Source organism: Mauremys mutica, chromosome 2 (assembly GCF_020497125.1).
Source record: "Mauremys mutica isolate MM-2020 ecotype Southern chromosome 2, ASM2049712v1, whole genome shotgun sequence".
In the NCBI taxonomy this organism is placed as follows: Eukaryota; Metazoa; Chordata; order Testudines; family Geoemydidae; genus Mauremys; species Mauremys mutica.
Genome location: NC_059073.1, coordinates 259,182,345 through 259,208,806, shown reverse-complemented (window position 1 = coordinate 259,208,806; position 26,462 = coordinate 259,182,345). Strand labels below are relative to the sequence as shown.

Genomic DNA, 26,462 nt, shown 5'->3' with positions numbered 1-26,462 from the left:
CTGAAACTCCTAGTTTAGTTTGATTTTAAGATGGAGAATAAATTTTGCAAGATAAAATGTACTATCAGATAAGTTTTTCACTCCATGGGCATTAAACTTATAGTTATTTTTTCAGAAAGACCAGCAATAGTTTAATTTGCCAATTCATCCAGAATAGGCTTCGTAATAAAATATACTACAGTTTAAAATATACACTATTTGCTGTTTCTGCTAAATCAATTTGGTTTTAGGAGGGAGATGGCCTCTCTCTCTTTGCTACACCCTTAAAAGAACCAGATTCTAATACCGTTAGTCACATTCAGTAGCACTTTACTCCAGGAGTAGTCCCATTGACTTCACTGGGACTAGTTTTGCAGTAAGGTGCTACTGAATTTGAATAAAGGGATTATAATCTGGCCCTTAATTTGCAAATCAATCCTTGATTTTCACACTACTTTAAATATACCTGTTTAAAAACTATATTTACATAGTTCTGAATGATTTGGGAATGGGGGGAGAGGGAAACGCCTTGAAAAATGTCTAACACATTAAACCACCCTATTGTTTTTTTAGGGTTGACTCAGCAGAGTGTAATACTTGAGGCTCTGGGCAAAATCATCATAACACATGTGGTTTAGAAGAGTATGCTAAGGTATATGAAAAACAGACATAAAAGACACATTTTCCGGAATTCGTGGATAGCTAAACATCCATGGATTATGTGACAGAAATATTAAATGTTCTGTATAACTTCCAGAAAACATGAGTAGCTTTCTGATAAAGGCAGTCCTCTTGTAAGTGGGTTATAAGAGCTTTTATGTTGATTCTCACATGTACATAACTTCTCTATACTAACATAAAATGCATGGAAGCAGAAGATGTGAAAATTTGCCCACAAGAAGTTAATACTTGTTACTCTTTAAAACAGAATATGAGGAGACAAATGTTTGACACCTTGTTTAATATCACTTACAGAGTCACTAAACATGGTTTCAGATTTTGAAATAAATCCAAAAATAATGTGTTCAAAATTTAGAACAAGACTAAAAATGATCTAATTCATGGATCAACTATATCATTGGAGTATATGTCTTAATAGAGACAACTGCAAAAAAGTCTCAGCCATGCATACAGAATGCAAGATTTATTGCTGTGCACGCTGCATGGATCTACTGACAAGTGTGTAGCAGAGCAAGAGTAAGGTATACAGCAGATTTGTGCATGACAATAAATTTTGTACTCCCTTTGCTGACATACAGAAGTAGACTTTGAATCTGGGACAGTTAATAGTAACATACACAAAGTAAAAAGAGCTTTAAAAGTGATTGAGTTCAAATTAGAACTGACTAGCCTAAATTTAGAAAGTGCAGCAGTGAATAAAGGCTGTTCAAGTGGTGCATAGGCCAAGTTTAGACAACATACACCCTCTTTGTATGTTGCTGTTGTGCACTACAGTAAACTTGAGCTTGTAATTCAGGATCTCAACAAAAAATTAATTCTATCTTTAGAAGCGTGAATGTATTTTGAAAGACGTTTTAATGTTTTCTATTTCAGTCTCAAAAGAGGAAAAACATCAAACTCTTGCTGATGACTGAGGCAACAGTAAGCTATTTGGGAGGTATCTACAATATATGCTGGATTGCTAGTCAGTATGGAACACTTTGAAGAAACTTTTCAGGGTTTGAGGTAGTCCAAGTTGGGAGTATTCTTGAGGAGATCCAGTCAGGCAAGTCTGTGGACAGAAATCGTAGACGGATGGATATAATGATATTGTACCTGATGTCTCTTTTTCTATCTTGAGAAATATCTCGTTTGAGGTTTTGCAAGACATCTCTGGTGGAACTCACAGCAATGAAAGACAACCCTGCCTCTTAAGGATGGGAAATTTGAATGGGGGAAATAATTTTGGCTTTCTGAGAACAATCGGCAACTACCACATACATGATTTCAATTCTTTGATTTCACAGAGACCTATTGTTTAAAAAACATGTGGTCTACTACAATGTACATGGAGTGAAGAGGAAAATGAGTGTGCCTTTTAACAATGGTTTCCTCTAAAATTACAATTAAGGACCATCAAATACACAAAAAGTGATCTGTTTCAGATATGATTAACAAAACTTTTCACCACAGGCCACCACAAGCCTGTCAGGATATGTTCTTTTGTCCTTTAGCATTACAGGAACAGAAGATGGGTTTTCCCATAATGAACTTAAAGAACAGAAGCTACTTGTGGACAGTCAGAGTAGACACTCAACAGCAACAGTATGCAACTAGTGGAAGATTGTACTTGTGTTATTTTGATTTCAAACTAGAGGAATACTACATATGATATTTAAATATGAGAATTTTAGCTGACTTCAAAATATTATAGGCTCAGTTCTGACTCAGATAGGTGGTGGCAGTGACATTTATTTTCTATTGCAGCATGGACAAAATGTGTATGATCATAGAATCAAGAGAATCAAAATGAAACCCTGGTAACAACAGTTAAAGCATAAGACAGAATGCAGTAATTTGCCTATAAGACAATCACACCAGGAACAGTATTTCATTTTAAATTTACTAGAGAAAATAAGACTGCAGCCTGAAAATTGGGACCACCTTATTTTCTTGTTTGAAAACCAATTTGAATACACTGCAACAGATCATCTCTCTAACACCGTAGGTCAGTTCTAGTTTTCTCACTTCATGGGCAATATATCCATCCTGAACAACTCCTTGGGACCTTCTGGCCAGTCAGGATCAACAAAGACTTGAGATATTAATTCTGCAGTTCTTATATAATAGGCCTTATAGAAAAGGAAAAACTGCAAGTAGTACCAGGAGAAAGACTTCTTGTACTTACTAGTCACTGTATGTATACAGTGACAGTCATTTGCTGCTCAGCACAAGCCAGCAGCCTCTGTTTCTTCTCTTAGTTTAGCTATCTATGAACAAGTAACCAATTTTTTTTGCCTCCGCCTGTGAGCAAGGGAGTCAGAATTTCAATTCCAGATGCATTTTTGGGAAAAGTTACAGTTTTTCATTTAACTTATTTCTGTATTATATGAATTTTGCCTGCCTAGATGTGATATATAACCAAATTATAATATATTCAAAAATATATTCATTTAATTAAAACACTTACACTAGTAATACTGCAAGATGAGCAAGAAAGGGATTACTTACTTGTGACCTTATAACAAGCCATAACTAGTCTTGTTTTCAACAGTTTGGGGCCCTTTTCACTGGCATACCACCCTCATTCTCCATCTGAGACCAACTAACAACAACATTCTCCTTCAATTCCTTGATGAGCTGGAAGCAAAGAGCTCTCCGCATTTTAAACGTAACAAATATGTCCAAACAATATGCATATGATAAAAAACAAGAAAAATTTAGACACAGAAAATGTCCTCTCTCCATAAGCCTGAGGGGAGGTAGGTTAGAAATTAGAAATCTAGTCAAATAGTATCTTCAGAAAATTAGAATTATAGGTAAGTAATTAGCTATCTCTTCTCTAAAAAGACTATGTTTGTTAGAGTCATACTAAAAAACTTGAAATGAGTTTCCACAGAACCAAGATTCTCCAATCTTATAGCATCAAAAATTGTACAAGACAGTTTCTCATAAGCCGAAAAGAGACCATGGAGACGTACAAATCTCCATGCACAACAACAGATATGAGAGTTGGGAGAACATTGAAGAGGTGTCAATAGATAAAGGCAAGTCCATATGGTCTCAAGATGCGCAAAAACCTATTGACTTCAAGACAGATGTACAGCTGGACATTCCTTAATATATTAGTATAAATTCAAATGCTGTACTAGATGCTTGCTAAGCAGTTCAGAGAACATGAGTATACCAAACATTATTGACAGCCCATGGAAAAGAGTCAGCTTAATAAAGAATCTACAAGAACATCTTCCACAAGAAAAACTGGTATGAGAGGAGAAGATACTCCAGTTGGATGATAATCTCCATAAAATTATAGATCAAATCTCACATAATTTGACAAATAAAAATAACATTACAACAATTCTCACTTATCCTGAGGGAACTGGGTTAAGATGGGAAGATCTATAGTTTCTCCCAACTATCCAGAAAAACCCTTTGGTAGATGAGCATCAACAGAATCTGATTCTATTCATAATGATTCTTAAACAAATGGCTGTCAGTGTATACATACAGTGACTTGTAAGTACAACTAGTCTTTCTCCCGGTACTACTTGCAGTTTTTGCTTTTCTATAAGGCCCATTGTATAAGAACTGCAGATTTAATATCTCAAGTCTTTGTTGATCCTGACTGGCCAGAAGGTCCCAAGGAGTTGTTCAGGATGGATATATTGCCCATGAAGTGAGAAAACTAGAACTGACCTACGGTGTTAGAGAGAGGATCTGTTACAGTGTATTCAACCACTTCTATCTGCTACATCCAAGAAAGATATTTTGGACTTGATCCTACGTCCACTGAAGTTCATGATAAAGCTCCCATTGTCTTCCATGGTACAGGATCAGAACCTTAGTGAGTGAGTCATTGCAGGCAGACATATACTAGTGTAGTAACTGAAAACAACCCTTCCAAACAATGAGTTGTTTAATAAATTTCGGCCAATAAATAGGAGCCTAAAAATTAGGCTTCTAAATCCAAGACATCAAAGGGTGGATTTTCAGAGACACCTAAGTAGCACAACTTCCACTCAAACTCTGCATCTTTGATGTCTGCACAGGTGTTTATGAACCATTTCCAGAAGGAATTGGAGCCCATTTAGTGCATTCCATGATGGCATCACAGACAGAAAGGGTAGCAGCTACCACATAGGAAGTCTGTAAAGATAACAATATGGTCTTCCACCAACGCTTTCATAAAGAACTACAAGTTTGACCATTATTCTGCAGAAACACCATTAGTCAAGAAGTTGTACAAAGCAGAGATCCCTAAAAATATCATAAATATACTATTTAAGGAGGAGAGAACTCTGGTACTTCTGTCTTTCTTAACTCTCCCTCCCTACCCAAGTTCCCTCCTAGCTATGCAACTGGGCGGCTGCCCAGCAGTCTATCAAGTGCCATGAGCACTTCAGGTGTCCCTCCCCCGCCACTGCTTTGCTGCTCCTGCCCTCTGCCTTAGAGCTGTTCCTGGGAGCCTCTTGCTTGCTGTGCAAAGTGTCCATTGGTCCACGCATGCGTCCTTGGCTTGCCTCATGGTTTTGTCTGAGGTGATAAAGCGTGGGGTGGACCGACTGCATCTCCAATTTCTTCTCCACCGCAAATCCAAGAGATCCATAATAGAGGGAAAGAAAGGCGGGAAATGGAATACAGATAGGGACCACACATCTTGAAGAACCTCCAGTGACAGTTAAGTATCCTCCTCCTCCTCTTGAGTGATGGTCCCCAATTGTATTCCACTGATTAACAAGCAGTACTTAAGTCGAAGGAGGGTGTGAGGATGGAACAGTTGAGCGGAGGACAGTTGCACCGAATGAGGCATCCATCGCAGAATCCTGCATCAAGGCGTAACACGTGGCAAAGATATGTACCAAACTCCACATGGCCACTCTACATATGTCCCAAAACAGCACATCATGGAGGGTGGCCCTGGTTGAATCTTGGGCTCTCGTGGAATGGGTCCTCACCCCAGCGGGTGGAGGGAGTCCCGAAACAGATAGCCCAGTGTAATGCACCCCAAAATCCACTTTGGAGATTCTGTGTGGAGACTGCCTACCCCTTAACTCTCTTGGCTATTGCGATAAATGATCTAGGAGATTTCCTGATTGATCTTGTCCTCTGCAGGTAGAAGGCCAAGGCCCATTGGATGTTGAAGGAGTGAAATTGTCATTCCTCTTCTGAGGCTTTGGAAAGAAAACAGGTAAATGGATGGGTTCGTTGAGATGAAACTGGAACATGGCCTTCGGCAGAAACTTGGGATGTAGGCACACGGAGATTTTATCCTTATGGAAAGTGATAAAAGGATGGTCTGCCATCATGGCCCCATGTTCACCTACCCTTCTTGCCGAAATGGTAGTGACAAGGAAGGCAACTTTCATGGAAAGGAGGGACACAGAACAGAAAGCTAGTGGCTCAAGTGGCTGTTTCATTAGTGCTGATAGAACTAGGTTAAGGTCCCACCGGTGGGTAACAGGCTGTACAGGTAAGAACCTTCCAAAACCTAGCAGTCAACGGGTTTGTAAATATGGAGTGTCCTTTCATAGGGGGGTAGAAGGTGCTAATTGTCACTACATGGACCTTGAGAGAGTTGAGGGCGAGACCCAATGCCCTCAAGGACAGGAGATAGTCCAAAAGAAGGGGAATCTCCACCTCTTCTGGGGAGAGCCCTTTCTGTTAGGCCCAGAAGACGAAGCAGTTCCACTCGGCTCAGTAGGAAAGCCAGCTCCTTCCTGTTGCTTGAGAGGATGTCTTGCACTTCTGATGAACAATCCCATTCTAGAGAAGATCCCATCCAAATACCAAGCTCTGAAGCGAAGCGTCTTTGGATCGGGATGTCTGATCTTGCCACTGTACAGTAACTCCTTGCTTAACCTTGTAATTATGTTCCTGAAAAATGCTACTTTAAGCGAAACAATGTTAAGCGAATCCAATTTCTCCATAAGAATTAATGTAAATGGGGTGGGTAGGTTCCAGGGAATTTTTTTTCACCAGACAAAATACATTATAAACATATACAGTATAAGTTTTCAATAACTTTAAACTATTTAATACTGTACTCACCAATGATGATTGTGAAGCCTGGTTGAGGGGTTGGGGTGCAGGGGCTTGCACGCTCCCTGGCTGGAATGCCGGGTGGGTGGAGCAGGCAAGCCAAACAATTTTAGAACAGAACATTGCACAATTTTAAATGAGTATGTTCCCTAATAAACCAACAACTTAATAACAAAACAATTTTAATCAGGACGACTTTAAGTGAGGAATTACTGTACTGCAGTAGTAGCTTGGGGAAAGCAAGGATGGGAAATGGAGGTGACCTGACATGTGGAGAAGGTTGGGAAACCCTAACTGTCTGGGCTATAGTGGGGTGATAAGGATGACCATTGCAGGCATGGGGTGGGGTGAAGAGTGCCACAGATGTAGCATGTCTGGTGCCTGAGATGTCTCCCTGGAAGTACAGGGCCCCAGTGCAAACACTTCCTGGGGTTCTGGCACTTTTCCTGATCTACACAAAGTCAAGGGCACTTTCACATTCTCCGGAACCAGAACTGGAGCAATGATCTTCCGTGGAGTGGATGGCACTCTAGCTCCGAGGGATGCCAATACTGATTGTGCGTGCAGGTCCACACTCGGTACTGGTGAAGCCGCTGATTTATGTGGCTTCTTTTCATGTTTGTGGGTGTTACGGCACACTCTGTTCCCATGACTGGAAAGAGTCTCTCCATTCTTAGGCTTAGAGGAAGACTTACTGTCATGCTTATGTGCATGCTTCCTTACCTCCCGACTATGCCCCGACATGGGGTCCATAGTGGTGATCCGCTGGTGCAGGCCTGGGACTCATAGTTGGAGGCGCACTCCTGGCAGCCTCAGGCCAATGTACAGGGTCTGAATGAGGTCTCATGGCAACTTCTATGAGGTGTTTCCAGAGGCAGAGAGCCTGGCCTTCTCAGGTATGGCTTGGGAAAGACTGGCAGATACTATTCCTGAATGCATTGTGGGCTTCTCCCAAGTAGTAGAGGCAGTGTTGATGTGCATTGCTGACTGAAGGAATGCAGGCAGGAGGTGCAGATTTTAAAGCCTAGGGTTTTTGGTATAGTCCAGTACCCGTATGTCGGTACAGAGGGCAGGGGTGTTCACGGGGAACAAAAACTCCCTAAAAAGGAACCCTGATCCTACTCCTAAACTATCAAACAACTAAAAACTACTGTAAAAACAATAACAATGATTTATGTACAACTGTATATTTTTAAAGTGCATCACACGCAAGAGGACACTAATAGTTCCGACCCAGACCATATGACGGTGAGAAGGAACCAGAGACCCAGTCGGTCTGCCCTGTCCTTTCTTACCTTGGACAAAACCAAACGGTAAGCCAAGGGCACGCATGGGAGGACCGACGGACACTGTTACTTGAAAAATCTAAAGCTCTGGATGCATAGTGCGCATGAGTAAACCCTCGGTAGAATACAATAGGGACCCATCACTCGAAGAAGAATCTCATCTTTTTTGTTGACATCTCCTTGCTGATGTCCAGCCATCAATTTGAACTCAATGTGGCCAAAACTCAACTGTTGATGTTTTCCCCTCCCCACTAACCCTTCCCATTTTTCCTCTCACAGAACCTGTTATTCAGGCCCATAATCTAGATAAGCTCTTTGAGTCCCAAATATCGAGGTTACGTCTAAATATTGCCCTTTACATAACATCTCCAAGATCCAAACTTTCCTCCCGCTTCACATTACCAAAAACCTCTTTTCTAGGCCATCAATTTAATGTTTCAATTCTTTAAAAGACTCTGAAGCATACACACATCCAGACTCCAAAAAGTGAGGATCTGTGAGGTAACTTCAAATTGGAAAATCTTAGCAAGATCCTAAAAGGGAATGACACTAAATCAGGTTAAGATTTGAAGGAACATACCAATCCACAGGCTGTCTGAAACTAAAGCATGAATATTTAAGTAACATTAAGCTGCCCCACAATAAGTTTCAAATGTATTAACATTGTCAAAGTGTCATGATTGCTTGCTTAACAAGAAAGCAAACAATATAAGCAACCATTGTCTGCCGTGCCCTTTCTGTATCTGTTCTAGAGTTAGGAATATGTAGCCAGAGCTACAATCAAGAGTGCAAAATGGAATCAAATAATAACAAATGGTGTTCATCAGGTTACACTCTGCATTCCATGTTATGATGCTCTATTCCTTCAATGTACAAGTGAAACGGCTCTGCTTATAAACTGCAGAAACTCATCAAGTCCAAAAATTCAGCATACTTTGTTAGCTACACTTGGGTTTAATTTTTGTTCAGAAAAATGTTAAAACTTTCTTTCCTTCATCTCAAAGCTGGATTATGGTTAAGTACTCTATACCTGGGAGAGTGATAGGGAAACCCTATATCAAAAGGAAAAAAGCTACACCTATTTTACTAAGCAACACAAACTGAAAATTCATACACTTCTCACTGTGTAGAGACTATGAAATATATACTTAAATGTTATGCTGAAATTAACATTTTAGAGCTTATTATTGGAGATGGCTATCCTAAAAATTATCATTTGTGGCAATACAAAGACACTGTGAAACCAGTATATATCCTGCTTTAGTATTGGTTTAAAATCTGAAAAAAAATGTATATGTAAACAAACATTTAAATCCTTCCTATTTATTGATCTTCAGGATGACACAGTTTGCTACACTTGAAGCTGCAGTTTCAGCTCTTCTTGTATAAATACATATGATAAGAAAATTCATTCTATTTGGCTGACACCACTGGAGAAGCCTTTCCAAATTTTATTAACAGAGACCTACAGTTGCAATATTGTCACCTGAAACTACTTAATGAGCCAAGAAGTTGGCCGACAAACCTGATCACCTTCAAAACTAATCTCCCAGGGAGGCTGGTCTTAAAAATCAATAAACAAACACTCCTAAGTCTTTCTAGTAACTTGTAAAGACAGTCTATATCCTACAAACAAAGAGAGCAGTTTTGTCCTGCTGGAGATTGAAATAAACTCACAAAAAATATGAGAAACCAACTCTTATTTAATAAAAGGTATTGCATAAGATATTCCATTTTCCACTATGAATGAATGGTAGAACTAAAAGTAGAGGACGAACATAATGAACACTGCAGGAAGACAGCAATTAGTATCTTAATAGATGAAAGGCAAGTAGATAGGACTGTTACAAATGAATGCAACAGGTGCAGCACTGGACCCTAATAAGGAATAACCAATAATGGATACAGCAAGGAGGATGTCTCCGCATGTTAGAATAGTAGTACAAATAGTCGGGAAGGTAAGTGGCCATCACCATTACATCACTATGAATGGAACGTAGAAGAACTAGAAACATGATTCACAAAAATAATATAAGCCTCAGAACTGGAATAAGGCTATTATCATTTACTTACACACACACAAAACCTGAGGAACTATTGACCTATCAGCCTCCTGCAGGCAATCTACAAAGTTTTCACTAAGATACTGAACAATTGACTCACTGCAGCCCTGCATTTCATTCAATCAATAGAATATGCAGAACTTCAATCAGGATTTTCCACAAAAGACTACCTTTTGTGATAAATGAACCTCTGGAGAAGATTCTACTATAACTTACCATCATGTATGTATTCATCAACTATGAGAAGGCTTTTGAGATAGGACAAAAAGGTCTTCATGTTGAGATCATGTTTAACAGACACACAAAAGAATACATCTAGAGACCGGAGTTTCACTGAACAATAAGAATATATTTGAATACATCTATCTTGTGCTGCTACTCTGATCACTTACAGTAGCCTAAATTGTAAAACAGGTTTATTTTTTAACATTTCTTTTGTCAGCCTTTGCTAACCACTAAATGTTCTAGCATAGTAAGTATCTTCTACCAGAATGCCAATCACTTTTTATTTGTAAGACTGGGTTTAATACACAATTGGGTGAAATATTTTTTAATTACAGTTTGTTTTTCCATCAAAATATACCTGATTGTGATTTCACAAACCTGTAGCAAATGTTATTTAAGTTGTTCCTTTGACAAAAGTTAATTCAAAACTTCAACTGGGATTAGCTTGACCAACATAGTCAAATCTGTCCCATGACATCAGTTCTGGTTCCCTGATTGGCTGAGACTACTAACTCATGTAATCAAGAGAGTTAAGAGAAGCTTGTTGCATCTTTATCAACTATAGAGAGATGAGGTAAGGAGGAATTTGTGATGGTAGGGGGAAAGGAAAAGCCAATTACTGATAATGCAGCAGAGGAGGTACTTACATTAATTTTCTCTGTCATCAGGGACAGGGTGGCCACCTGAAGAATACTGACCTTTGGCTATACTTTGGCAGAATGTACCTGTTTCTTCTGCTGAGCAGCTAGAGATCCTAATAATCCAGAATGCGCTAATAGTATTTCAATGCTGAGTCATGCGGAGTGATAGTAGTTACTGAGAGACAGGAGACCATTTTCACATAGGCCACTACCTGTTATACTCAGCATAATGATCTGGCTGCTGCAAAACACATTTTTTTCAGGGCATCGTGTCCCCTATCTTAGACTATAATGCTAGCTTAGATTTCTGTTTTGGCTAGATCATGGACTGAGTGATCTTGGAGGCTCAGGATCTAGTAAAGATCTCTGCACTACTTCTGGAGGTAAATTCCCTAGCTCTCTTAGTCCATCTGATGTTTTTCTGTACATATGTTATAAATGTGGCTGTTTATATGTTGCGTTATCCTTCGTGTGTTCACTCCACAATATACAACTGCCAAAGACAGCTGCCACAGTTCATTTTTCTCAATGGGTGCTGTTGGGAAGCTGAATTATTGGGAAAAATCAGGCTTATACTACTTCTGAATTACATATTTTTAAGCTATTGATGGCATGAAAGCCCATTTACAAGACAAGATACAAATCTCTTGTAACTGGCATTACCAATAACAAGATCACCAAAGTATTGCAGAAAAACATGAAGAAACGTCACGCATTTTGCGCATTACCAAAGTTTGGATATCTGAACAAAATTATATCCATATGTAAAACTGACTGAAGGTACAGTAAACATCGAACTTGCAGGAGAAAGTGAACAATGAACCAACAAAGATGTTCATGAAATTATCACTGGTGAACTCATACAAAAACACAACACATCAAAATGTTGCATGACAGAAAATTAATGAAGCTTGAGATATACTAGGATTCTGGAAGTTCCTATGGACAACGAAATGGAGAACTTTAAATAACCTTTTCTTCATTAGACTTCATAGATCTTATAACAGTGTACACAAGTATATTTACATAAGTCACCTTGTAATTATCTTACAAAGCAATGGTGACTAAAATTCATGTAGATAAAACATAATTAATGATGACAGGATGGTACAAATTGTACTACCCTGTCACTGGCCTGTTGCAACCCTGACAGATTTGACATGTGAGACTACACAATAGCAGGGCCTGTGCTTCCATTAGGCAACCCTAGGCGATCGCCTAGTGCGCCAGGATTTGGGGGCCAGCATTTTGCGCTCTCCCCACCAGGCGCGTGGGAGCTTCGGGTTCCACTCCAGTCATGCCGCCGATGAAGGACCCTCCGCCGACATGCCACGGAAAACAGCGGTAGCCAATTGAGCTACCGCCAACGTTTGGGCAATGACTGCCGCTATCGCCTGCGGCATTTCGGCGGAGGGTCCTTCTTCGGCGGTGCGACAGGAGCAGAACCAGAAGCTCCCGCGCGCCCTATGGGGAGCACGCAAAATGCCGCCCCCCGAATTCTGCCTAGGGCGCCAGAAACCCTGGCACCGCTCCTGTACGATAGGATTGCTGTATACGAATCCTCAAAAAGGAAGCACCTGTTCAGAATCATTTCACTGACACCCATTCTCCATTTTTCTTGCTTGGTCAATAGCATCCACTTTTTTGGGCTGTGCTGGCGGCTTGCAGACTAACCAGCAAGCAGGAAGTTGCAGCCACTTTGTACGAGTGACAGACTTTCACCATCAAGGACCCTGTACTTTAATCTTTTTACGAACGCAGATCCTAAAGTGTGTCTCAAGATGGCTAATTTGTTCCTTTTTAAAACATACAGACTGCATATATAGTGGATCACTTGGCTCAACTACCACCAGCACAAATCATAACAAAACACCCAGCACAATCCCCCAAGACACGTATCAACACAACCACTCACACAATATCACAACCAGCATACACAATAATCCCAAACATGCATAGCCCCACACCACAGCACACACCCATTATTTGCCATCAACACAAATCTTCCAGGATTGTCACTATCTGTGTCACTAGGATCCTAGAATGTCTATTGAGTCAGTAAAAGAAGCAAAGAGTCCTGTGGCACCTTATAGATTAACAGACGTTTTGGAGCATGAGCTTTCGTGGGTGAATAACCACTTTGTCGGATGCAAGTAGTGGAAATTTCCAGGGGCAGGTATATATATGCAAGCAAGAAGCAGGCTAGAGATAACGAGGTTAGTTCAATCAGGGAGGATGAGGCCCTCTTCTAGCAGTTGAGGTGTGAAAACCAAGGGAGGAAAAACTGCTTTTGTAGTTGGCAAGCCATTCACAGTCTTTGTTTAATCCTGAGCTGATGGTGTCAAATTTGCAGATGAACTGAAGCTCAGCAGTTTCTCTTTGAAGTCTGGTCCTGAAGTTTTTTTTGCTGCAGGATGGCTACCTTAAGATCTGCTATTGTGTGGCCAGGGAGGTTGAAGTGTTCTCCTACAGGTTTTTGTATATTGCCATTCCTAATATCGGATTTGTGTCCATTTATCCTTTTCCGTAGAGACTGTCCAGTTTGGCCGATGTACATAGCAGAGGGGCATTGCTGGCACATGATGGCGTATTTTACATTGGTGGACGTGCAGATGAATGAACCGGTGATGGTGTGGCTGATCTGGTTAGATCCTGGGATGGTGTCGCTGGTGTAGATATGTGGGCAGAGTTGGCATCGAGGTTTGTGACATGGATTGGTTCCTGAGTTAGAGTTACTACGGTGCAGTGTGCAGTTACTGGTGAGAAGTGTGGGATCATTGTCCAGGATGGGTTGTAGATCCCTGAGATGCGTTGAAGGGGTTTTAGCTGGGGACTGTATGTGATGGCCAGTGGAGTCCTGTTGGTTTCTTTCTTGGGTTTGTCTTGCAGTAGGAGGCTTCTGGGTACACGTCTGGCTCTGTTGATCCGTTTCCTTATTTCCTCGTGCGGGTATTGTAGTTTTGAGAATGCTTAGTGGAGATTTTGTAGGTGTTGGTCTCTGTCTGAGGGGTTAGAGCAGATGCGGTTGTACCTCAGTGCTTGGCTGTAGACAATGGATCGTGTGGTGTGCCCGGGACGGAAGCTGGAGGCATGAAGGTAGGCATAGCGGTTGGTAGGTTTTCGATATAGGGTGGTGTTAATGTGACCATCGCTTATTTGCACCGTGGTGTCTAGGAAGTGGACCTCCCATGTAGATTGGTCCAGGCTGAGGTTGATGGTGGGGTGGAAGCTGTTGAAATCATGGTGGAATTTTTCCAGTCTCCTTCCCATGGGTCCAGATGATGAAGATGTCATCAATGTAGCGTAGGTAGAGAAGGGGCGTGAGTGGACGAGAGCTGAGGAAGCGTTGTTCCAGGTCAGCCATAAAAATGTTGGCATATTGTGGGGCCATGCGGGTGCCCATAGCGGTGCCACTGATCTGAAGATGTATATTGTCATCAAATTTGAAATAGTTGTGTGTGAGGATAAAGGCACAGAGCTCAGCAACCAGTTGTGCTGTGGCATCATCAGGGATACTGTTCCTGACAGCTTCTATTCCATCTGTGTGTGGGATGTTTGTGTAGAGAGCCTCCACACCCATGGTGGCTAGGATGGTGTTTTCTGGAAGGTCACCAATGCATTGTAGTTTTCTCAGGAAATCAGTGGTGTCACGGAGATAGCTGGGAGTGCTGGTGGCATAGGGTCTGAGTAGAGAGTCCACATATCCAGACAGTCCTTCAGTGAGAGTGCCAATGCCCGAGATGATGGGGCGTCCAGGATTTCCGGGTTTGTGGATCTTGGGTAGTAGACAGAATAAGCCCGGTCGGGGCTCTAAGGGTACGTTGATTTGTTCCGGTGTTAGTGTAGGGAGTGTCCTGAGTAGATGGTGCAGTTTCTTAGTGTATTCCTCAGTGGGATCTGGGAGAAGTGGCCTGTAGAATTTGGTATTGGAGAGTTGTCTGGCGGTCTCCTTTTGGTAGTCAGACCTGTTCATAATGACAACATCACCTCCTTTATCAGCCTCTTTGATTATAATGTCAGGGTGGTTTCTGAGGCTGTGGATGGCATTGCGTTCTGCACGACTTAGGTTATGAGGCAAGCGATGTTGTTTTTCCACAATTTCTGCCTGTGCACGTCTGCGGAAGCATTCTATGTATAGGTCCAGACTGTCATTTCGACCCTCAGGAGCTCAGGATTAAACAAAGACTGTGAATGGCTTGCCAAACCAGTTTCTCCTCCCTTGGTTTTCACACGTCAACTGCTAGAAGGCGGCCTCATCCTCCCTGATTGAACTAACCTTGTTATCTCTAGCCTGCTTCTTGCTTGCATATATATACCTGCCCCTGGAAATTTCCACTACTTGCATCCGACAAAGTGGTTATTCACCCACGAAAGCTCATGCTCCAAAACGTCTGTTAGTCTATAAGGTGCCACAGGACTCTTTGCTGCTTTTACAGATCCAGACTAACATGGCTACCCCTCTGATATTGAGTCAGTGTGAAGTGATATAAACAGTTACAAGCATGGCTGACAGTTCTCTTTGTACAGAATATCACCAAGTTCAATCACCAGTGGGCATTGTGAGAACCAGAAGGAACGGCAGAGTCCAAGGCTTCTGTGGTGGCTGGAATATGACAGTTGATCAGAGAAGGTGGGAATAATAATTACATAGAGTTACAAAGAGGTGTCTGTGCCTCCATCCAGGAGGCAGCTCTGAGCATAAACTTTGGGGAACTGCTATTTGTACAACACAGTGCATGGAAACAAGAGCTCACATTTCTGGCTTTTTTTTTTTTTTTAATTAAACAGATGACTTAAATTACACGTGTGCGACAGCATGGGCTTTCAGCTACAAGTTTTTAATAACATTTTAAAAGGAAACAAGCTACACAAAGGTAGCTCTGCTACTCATTTCCAAATAATGAGCTGGTCTACACTGTGCCACAGTGTGGAATATATGGGTGTGAATTGCAGCGCACACTGAAGTGGTGCAATCTGTCTAATATGGAGGTTGCCGGCACAAACTAAAAGGTAACTAGTACATGTTAACATAGTCCTCTTTCAGATATACCCTAGGTCTCACATCAACCCTCCTAAAGCATTGATCACCCTATCTCTTCCAGAAATTCATAAGGCTTTTGCTACCATAACTCTTCTCCATCATCTTCCTTGTCACTCCCTTAGATGGTTCCTTATGACAAACTTGCTCCTAATCTTACAGTGATAAGACTTCCAAATACCTTTCTGCTCTGAGGTCCTTCTTCATCTACAAAGCTGTATTAACTTTCTTATTTTATTGTTCACATAATACTAAAATAAAAACAAAATAAGTGAAAATTATTAAGAAACTGGAAGAAATGGGTAAGAGGAGGGAGGAGTGGTGAGAGCAAGTGAGAGAGAAGTAGTTATGGTTTTTGAAGTAATCTATCTACACCAGCGTTTCCCAAACTTTTTTGGCCATGGAACACTTTTTAGCCTCTTATGGAACACTTATATTATTATTTTGTAGTCATTTGGTTTTCAAATAAAAAATTGCATTATTTATGCTCAAATGTATTTTATTTTATAAAACAAAGCAAAAATACAAATTTAAAATAACTTGAACTACCAATTTCTAACTGGAAAGCATGTACAAAGTAGTACAAAAATCAAGTGCAAGAGTCAAAATTAAAAACAGTGTTCTACTTAAAAAAATGTTTTTATATATACACAAACACCAAACAAATTAGATTTTTACTAGGAAAATCTATTTTTATAAACAGAAATACAAATTTGGATTTAATGGGATTGGTATTTCTGTGTTTTTCTATCACAAATTCACTTAATATTAGGAATAATGCTGGAAAGTTGAATCCTCATGTCAGGCACAGCATCAAGTCTATTCCTATATTTCATTTTTGTTGCAGTATAATGCGAAAATCCCATCTCACACAAATAAGTTGTAGCAAAAGAAAGGCGCACTCTAACTGCATGTTTAGCCACATTAGGGTACTCTTCTATTAGGCTGCTCCAAAAATTATTCAGCGTATGATCTTTAAACTTTTGTTTCAAATCAGAGTCAGAAATTAAGTCAATTAGGCTTTCATAATCGTGCGCAGTAAAGCCTACTGGCTTGGCTGTAATTACAAACGGATTTCGAACCCAAGCATTATCATCAGTAGTTGTAGGAAAATATTCTAATAAAGAGGCCTGCAAGTCACGTAGGTGCTCTAAAATGGTGCTGGAAACTTCTTCATGGACTGTAGAATTTATTTCAGTCAGAAATTCATGTACTGTAGGGAAGCAGTCAAAGTTATTCTGTTCTACAGAAGATGCCCAGAATTCCAGTTTATTTTTTAACGACAAAATTTTATCCATTTTAATAAAAAATGGTCACATTCTTTCCTTGCAGCGACAGATTAATTTCATTTAATTTTGCAAAAATATCTGCAATACGCAAGTCTCATTAGCCACAAGGAATTTGTCAGACAGTCATTAAATTTTCATCCTGAATTATCTGAAGTGAAGAATGCCGGTAGTTCACTAGGAAGCTCAAAAAGCCTCACAAGCACTTTTCCTCTGGATAGTCACCTCACTTCTGTATGTAAAAGAAGCGCTTTGTGCTGACTACTCATTTCCTCACACAAAATTTTAAATAACCTGGATTGAAGAGGTCGAGATTTGACAAAATTGATAATTTGCACTGCTTCATCGAGCACAATTTTCAGATATGCTGGGTTGGGTTTTTTTTGTTTTTTTTGTTTTTAACTGCAAGTGCTTGTCTGTGCAGAACACAATGGCACTGGGTGCTTTCTGGTGCCACACTTATGATTTGCGTTACAGCCCCCTTCATCTTCCCTATCATTGCCCGAGCACCATCAGTACATACATCAATTCATTTTCCCCAACTAATTTCATGCTTTCTGATAAAATTGTTGATGCAGTTGAATATTTCTTCTTCAGTCATGTTGCTTTGCAGAGATTCACATAAGAGCAGGTCCTCTTCAATAACATTATTAAATCTATATTGGACAAATACTAGTAGCACAGCAAGTCCTGAAACGTCAGTGGACTCATCTAGCTGCAATGAATACTCATGTCAAATTTTCAGTCGGCAAACTAGCTCTTTTTCTATGTCATCGGCAAGATCTTTAATACAGCAAGCAATGGTATTATTTGACAACTGTACAGCATCAATTTTTTTACCAAACTGCTCACTCAACATGTACGTTACAGTATCTTTCGCACAAGGCTTGATAAGTGTTTCTCCAATAGTGTGATCTTCTCCGGCAAGCGCTATACGGTAACTTACTCGGTAAGATGCCTCTGTTGCATTTTTGTTGTCAGTTTTAGCAATTTTAATAATTGAAAGTTTACAATTTCCAAGTGAGTCATGCTTCCTCTTGAAAAAAAACTTATATCTTTGTCTTTGTATTCAGCATGCTTGGTTTCCAAATGCCTACGAAGTTTAGCAGGAGACAATGAACTGTTTGCTAGTATTTTGTTGCACACGACGCACTGCGCATCAGGAACATCTTTACTTCCAACACACACAAAATCAAAAGACAAATAACTTTCATCATACTTTCATTTCAGTCTTTTAACACCTGCTGCTTCTTGTTTTTTGATATACTTCGGTGGAAATTCTTTCACCTTGGATAAGAGGAGGTTACTCACCTTGTGCAGTAACTGACGTTCTTCGAGATGAGTGTCCCTGTGGGTGCTCCACTCTAAGTGTCGGTGCGCCCCTGCGCTTTTGATCGGAGATTTCTGCAGCAGTATTCCTACCGGCCACGCATGCTCAGAGCCTGCCCCACCCCGCTCTGAGTATACCTCTAGTGAGCATGCGCGGCCGGATCCCTCAGTTCCTTCTCTACACAGGAAGCTACCCCAACTCCGAAGTAGAGGGTAGGAGGGTGGGTAGTGGAGCACCCATAGGGACACTCATCTTGAAGAACGTCAGTTACTGCACAAGGTGAGTAACCTCCACTTCTTCGAGAGATGTCCCTGTGGGTGCTCCACTCTAGGTGACTTCGAAGCAGTGTATCTCAAGGAGGTAGGGACTTCGGATCTGGCAGGAATGCCGTGGTTAATACTGCCCTGCCTAATCGAGTGTCAGAGAGAGGACCCTGAATAAGAGCATAGTGTTTGACAAATGTGTGCTCGGAGGACCAAGTGGCTGCTTTACAGATATCAGTCAATGGCACTTTACGTAAGAAGGCTACAGAGGTAGATACAGATCTAGTGGAATGAGTTCTGATGAATGCTGGTGGTGTAACATTCTTTATCCGATAGCAGAGTCGTATGCAATCGGAGATCCAGTTCGACAGTCTCTGGGGAGTGATAGGCATGCCTTTGGAGCGCTCCGCGATGGAGACAAAGAGCCTAGGAGAGTTTCTGAAGGGTTTGGTTCCGTCCAAATAGAATGATAAGGCTCTGCGCACATCCAGTGTATGCACTGTGGCTTCGAAAGAGTTTGCATGTGGTTTTGGGAAGAAAGTTGGTAGATGTATTGGTTCATTGATGTGAAATGAAGTGTGAACTTTAGGAAGGAATTTCGAGTGCAAGCGTAGAGTCACTTTGTCCCTGAAGAAGAGCGTATATGGCGGATCTGCCATAAGGGCTGCTATCTCTCCTGCTCGTCTGACGGAGGTAATCGCCACCAAAAAGGTTGTTTTCATTGAGAGATGCAAGAGGGAGCAGGTGGCTAATGGCTCAAAGGGTTGATGAGTTAAACAGGACAATACTAAGTGAAGATCCCATGGAGGGACAGATGTCTTAATGTCTGGATATAAGGCTTGGAGTCCCTTGAGGAAACGCTTGGTTATGGGATGAGCAAAGACTGAGGTATTGTCAACTGTACCATGAAAGGTTGTGATGGCAGCTAAATGGACTCTGATGGAGCTGAAGGAAAGGCCGGATTGCTTAATGCTCAATAGGTAGTCGAGTATGCAGGGAAGGGGTGCCGAGGTAGGAGACAGTTGTCTAGTTGAACACCATTCTGTGAATCATTTCCACTTTCGGAGATAGGTGGTACGGGTGGATTGTGTTCTGCTGTGTAGAAGCACCCTCTGAACTTGGTCGGAACAGTCTAGTTCTCGTTGCGAGAACCATGGAGGTACCAGGCTTTGAGATGAATCATGAGCAGGTTCAGGTGAAGAAGCCGGCCGTGCTGTTGTGATAAAAGGTTCGGGATGAGAGGCAGTGAGATCGGTGGTCAAATTGACATTCTGGTTAGGAAAGGAAACCACGGTTGTCTCGGCCATGAAGGTGCGATCAGAATCACCCTGGCGCGGTCCGTCCGTATTTTTATGAGGACCCTGTTGAGCAAAGGTATTGGGGGAAATGCATAGAGCAAGTCCCGGTTCCACGGGATCAGGAATGCGTCTCCGAGGGAGTGTTTGCCCAGCCCCGCCCTGGAGCAAAAATTGAGGCATTTCGTGTTTTTTGCGGTTGCAAAGAGATCTATGGTTGGGAGAGCCCAAATGCGAAATATGTTGTAAATGATTCCCTCGTCTATCTCCCATTCGTGGTCCGAAGGGAAACGTCTGCTTAACTCATCGGCAGTGGTGTTCATCACCCCTGGGAGATAAGCAGCTGATATGCGGATGCGGTTTGCAAGGCACCAGTTCCAGAGTTTTATGGCCTCTGAGTAAAGAGAATAGGAGCGAAGGAGAGGAAAGGGATAGAATACCCAGTTGTGATGAGCTCTAAAACCCACTTGTCGGTGATAATACTCTGCCATTGGTGTAAAAATGGCTGTAGGCGGTGTCCAAAGATAGTTGTAAGAGGTGCATATGCTGAAGTTGGGGCGATGTTTACAAGACCCTCGACCAAAGATTCAAATCTGCTTATTAGTTGGAGGAAGCTGGGGCATCCCGGAAGAATTGGGGCGACGCCTCTGGTATCTGGATCTCTGGCGTTGGTGTTGAGAACTTGGGAACTGCTGAGTATATGGGGGGGTAGCGTGGACGGTGGTAAGGTTGATATCTGTACTGTCGCCTTCTGGTTGTAGGGGTTTGAATGCCTAAGGATCGAAGAGTGGCCCTTGATTCCTTCATTGAGTGCAGGGCCGGCTCCAGAGCCCAGCGGGGCAAGCACCCGCCTGGGGCGGCCCTTTCCCGGGGGGGTGGCAGGCTGGGCCGGCGGACCTGCCGCAGTCATGCCTGCGGGAGGTCCACCGGAGCCCCGGGAGCAGCGGACCTGCCGCAGGCATGACTGCGGAGGGGACGCTCGGCCGGCGGCTCCAGTGGACCTCCCGCAGGCATGACTGCGGACGGTTCGCTGGTCCCGCGGCTCGGGGGCGCCTCCCGGGCATGACTGCTTGGGGCGGCCAAATTTGTAGAGCCGCCCCTGATTGAGTGAAGCACCTCATTTGTGGTGGAAGCAAAGAGTTTGTCACCATCAAAAGGGAGATCCTCTATGGTGCTCTGAACCTCGCGAGGAAAGAGGGAAGAAGAGAGCCATGAACCTCGGCACATGACCACCGCCATAGTGGTGGACCTTGCTGCGGTATTGGCTGCATCCAGAGCTGCTTGAAGAGCCGTGCGTGATATGATTTGGCCCTCGGGAACTAAAGCTGAAAACTGTTGTTTCTTCTGTTCCGGAATGTGTTCCATAAAGTCCATGAACTTATTATAGTTTCTGTGGTCGTACTTTGCCAAAACTGCGGTATAATTGGCAATTCGAAATTGTAAGGTTGAAGAGGCATACACTTTGCGACCCAGCAGGTCTAAACGTTTCCCTTCCCTGTTGGCTGGGGTATGGCGGGAATACTGTTGTTTGTTCCTTTGACTGGCTGCGTCCACTACCAGTGAGTTTGGCGCAGGATGGGAGAAAAGAAATTCAGAGCCCTTAGACGGGATGAAGTATTTACGGTCTGCTTGTTTGCAGGTAGGCTGGCTTGTGGCTGGAGCCTGCCAGATGGACTTAGCAGGTTGCAGAAGGGCTGGATTGATTGGTAGTGCCAGTCTGGATGAAGAAGAGGGTTGCAGGATGTCCGTTAGCTCGTGTTGTTGGTCCGGTACTTCCTCCAGATTAATTCTGAGGTCGCTGGCAAGCCTTTTAAAGAGATCCTGGAATTTTGTAAAATCGTCTGAAGAAGTTGGGGGGAGGGGGGTGGAGTAAAGCTTCTTCAGGCATTACTTCAGTTGTTATTTTGGTTGGTACTGGGTCCAGAGCAGGATTTAATTGATCCTGAGAATGAGAAGGTGCCGCCAACAGAGTGATATCATCTGGACGTTGGCGTCTCGTGGAAGTGGAATAGCGGGTGTGCTGCCGAGGGAAAGGTGCCCATTGGGCCCAATACTGCCATGGTGGTGGAAAAGGCATACTTGGAGCCATCCAGGGGTTAACGCACCAGGAGGCAGGATCTCGAGAAGAGTCTGAGACAAATTTCCTGTGCCCGCGGTTGACAGGAATCCGAGGGTGGAATTCTGATTGTATTGAGGCATCACCCTGTAATTCAGACTCCTCTTCACTGGAGGAATGCTGTTCAGATCCTGAATCATTGATAAGGGAGAAGCAATCTTTAAGGAAGAGTGATTGCATTGTAGGTGACACTAATAGGTCACTTGACTGTGTAAACGGCAGCACTGAGGTAGCAGAGGGTGAAGGCTGATAGAATTGCTGCGCGGGAACTCGGGTTAGCACCAGAGTTCTAAGTGTTGGCTCAGTGCCAAGTAGCGTTGTCAATTTCGGTGCCGGTGCTGATGCCGCGCTATTAATAGCAGGCTGCGGTGCCTCAGGGGGGTCCTGGAATGTTGGCACCGCGTTCGTCACGGTGCCAATAGGTGCCATAATCGAGGCAGGCAACTGAAAGCCTGTCGCCTCAGCACCGGAGCTTCGAGCCGCCGCCGAAAACACAGGCGGGTTTAAAGCGATTCCTGAGGAGCCCAGCTGGTCGAAAGTGCTCAGGCGTGGGAGCACTGGTAAGGAGACTATGGATCTCACTGGAGAAGGTTTGTATCTGAGGGCTTCCTTTGTTCCTGACAGAGAGTGCCCTCGTTTTGTTGATTTCTTCTGCTTTTTAGCAGGGGGAGAGCTGTGCCGGTGAGCGGAGGCAGAGTCCGCGCCAGGGTCTGAGGCAGACCCTAACGATTTCTGAAGTAAAATGAGTTTAAGTTTTAGCTCCCTGCCCTTTCTTGCTCTGGAGCTTAGTTTAGTACAGTGGGAGCATTTCTGGGGAATATGAGTTTCCCCCAGACATTTTATACACTGTGAATGACCATCGGAAAGAGGGATAGCGTCCTTACAGGAGGAGCAGCACTTAAAGCCTGTTGAGCCAGGCATGTCTGAAGCGCTGAGAGAATTTTTTTTTTTTTAAACAGTAAAGAAAAAGGTAAGTAACACTAACTAACAAGAAAACTATCTAAATCTAAGTATTTTAAGATGAGGAAAGAAATTCTTTAGGAGTCTGCTGAGCTCCGTCTCAAGCCGGGGACGGTAGAGAAGGAACTGAGGGATCCGGCCGCGCATGCTCACTAGAGGTATACTCAGAGGTGGGGGGGGGGGGGAGAGGCTCTGAGTATGCGTGGCCGGTAGGAGTACTGCTGCAGAAATCTCCGATCAAAAGCGCAGGGGCGCACCGACACCTAGAGTGGAGCACCCACAGGGACATCTCTCGAAGAAGAACTCACTAGTACTAACAGATTTTTCGGCAACAAAAGACTGATTGTTCATCCTCACTTTGAAGTGTCTCAATATTTTGCGCGTTTATTTCGGCCACAGTTGGAGTACCAGAGGAACTTGCTTTTCGTTTCAAAGTTCCTTCTTTTAGCCATAAATCCATGGTGATTAGGTTTAGTAACAATATTTCAAAATACTGATTTTTGTCAAATTTTGTTTGTCACAAATATTTATATTGTTTCAAGCGAAGCTAGTTTAGTTGTGCTTACCGCACACATGGTAAAGACCCACAGGTTTGAATGTGTTGATTGAATATGTTATATTCAACATGGCGTAAAGAGAATGGTGTGTGCATACCACTGCAGTTCACGCAGCCTCGAGCGGAAGGGTTATGATGTCACTAACTGAAACGTGCCCGAAAGGGGTAGACGTCAACATGCTTGCATGCCACGTTCTCTTTACGCCATGATACTCAATACGAGATCTATCAATAACCGGAAAAAGAGTTTTATGTTAAATTATAGTCATTCAAAACGAGTTGTAAACTACGCTTCAAATATGCCAAATTTAAAATAAAATAAAAAATTAAAGACCCTTTTTTTTAATTATGATTCTTTCATGGAACACCTGTTCACTTCATGCAGAACGCCAGTGTTCCATGGAACACAGTTTGGGAAACACTGATCTACACCAAAAGAAGTCTTCAATATTTATGTTAATAAATATTTTTACAGAATCCTTTACAACATATTTTAAAGTGTTGTTTATATAATTACCTCAATTCTGCCAAAACAAATTTGGTGGGTTTTTAAAGTCATCTCCATTCTGGGTATTTCATTAACTGCCCTTTTCTTTCCTGATTACAAGAAGCCCGCTCCACCCACTGAGATAGGAGATCCCCCTGCTGGATCAGCAGAAATGTTGGATTCAGTTTCTCCTTGTTTATGCATAGATTTGGAAGGATTAAAAAACAAAAATGTCAGTAAATGTTGGTAAACGCCAATTTCACCCTATGCACACAAATCAATAAAAAAATATTTCCACTTCTAATAATCAAATTTTACAGATAGGGAAAGAAAGAAAAATGCTTCTTGAGAACTTATTAGAGTTTGATTTACAGCTATTTTCTTAGTATACTTTGACATGTGATGCTGACAATTTGTGTTTTAATGGTTATAAAGCTTTAACTTTTTGAATCTCAAAGTGTGTTGTCATTAAATAATTATGGCCTTCCCGTGATTTCTCGCAACTCTGAAACTTGAAATAGATAAAAATAGAAAAAATGCTTACGAAAATCTATATAATCAGTCAAAATTATATTAAAAAAAAATCTGCCAAGCCTACTTATGCAAAACAAAAGAGATCACCACTACACACACAATTCTTCCTAAACCCAAGAGATCGAAGGCTAGTGAAAGGGGTGCTGAGGGCAATGAAACGAATGTCTTCCCATTCCCACCCCCATAAAGACAAGAAGCCCTAGCCAAGTGCCAAGGCAGTCACGTTTAACCCTATAGCATTCTCCACAGCCCCTCCCCATTTCAGGGCACCAGGAAGAAGCTGTCCCCAGACCTCCTCCTCACTTCACAGAGGAGAGAAAGAACCGACTTCCACCCACCCAAGAGGTTACTAAGTTAAAGAAGAGAGGATCAGCCTTTTTTCTGGAGTCCTGCAGAGAGAAAGGGCTGTATCTAGGTTCCCAGTGTCACTGCATCAGCTGGCTGCTAGCCTCTTCCTAGCTCTGGGAGGCAAAGAAGTACCTTTCCCAGCCATCTAGTATCCTCCTGCAGCGAGCAAGCAAGCTGCAGCACATTGATGAAATGTGCTACAGTCATGAAAGGGTAGTGAGATGGTGCAGTGGCAGGTGTGTCACGTAAGCTGTATGTGAAAAAATAACCCCTCACCCTCATTACATTTTCTATCCTCTTCTATCTTTGAAGCCTCATTTACTTTACTTTTACTCCCTGCTGAATCCTTCCTTTCCTCAGTCCAACCCTCACTATATCTGCAATGGATCTTTTTGGAACCCTCCTCATTCCTTTTCCTGACATTAGGTTTAGTCAGCGGACATCATCTCTCCTGTTGACTTCAACTACTTATTTTAGAGCAATTTATTTTAGAGTAAGTTTCAAAAACTGAAGTTGACTATGTACTAATGCCTCTCTCTGAGTACCCCCTCTTATTTTTATTTTTATTTTTTTAATCTTCTCTGTTGCTGTGGGAATTACCTACAAACAAAACAAGCCAAGCCCTAAACTTACTACTACTCCCACAGCAGAATCACCTACGGTGTTATTTGGTCCATACTAGAGTATGACTTTTGTGGTCATCATCCAAAGGGTACTTTAGGTCAGGCAAGTGGTTTGCAGATAACAGCCACTTTACTGATCTTTCTTTTTGACATTCTTACCTAAGAACAAATTATGTAAATGTAAGGATTTAAGATTATTTTATTTTTGTATTGACAAAGGGTAGCAAAAGAGTTTTATTTGGAACCGCTATTCATTTTTTATCAGGAGGAGCTACCATGCAGGAAAGCCTATTGCTAAACTAACATTTTCCACTTATTAACTTAAGTTTCTTTTGTAACTAGTCTAACACTAGAATCCAGGGAACTCTCTTCTAAGCCTAAAAGTTTCTGGAGCTGTCCTACTTCAAGACCAGAGCATCCTCATTGTTTTGAACAAAGGCGCCTTAGATTTTCCCCAAATTACCCGATTTCATTAGGAATTGTCTCAGAATTCTTGTACTTTCACATTTCTCTACCTCATTCTCCTCAAAAATATATATAACAAGCTGTCATGTTTTGAAGATCTAATAATTTTCTCTAGGTTATCATTATGTCCTTCCCACACGTTACTGCCTCCACCAGGTTTGATTTATTCACTTACTGCTGTCAATCTAAAAATTAAACTAATGATAAAATTAAAGATGTGGCAACAACAACACTTTAAATGATAGACCAAAGGCTGTGTCTAAAC

The 26,462-nt window shown here is 42.1% G+C and overlaps 1 protein-coding gene across 6 annotated transcripts in view; it reads right to left on the bottom strand.

Annotated features, from left to right (window-relative positions):
• Positions 1–26,462, bottom strand: part of MLLT10 (MLLT10 histone lysine methyltransferase DOT1L cofactor) — a 239,406-nt gene that overhangs the window by 52,790 nt on the left and 160,154 nt on the right. The window lies entirely within an intron of this gene.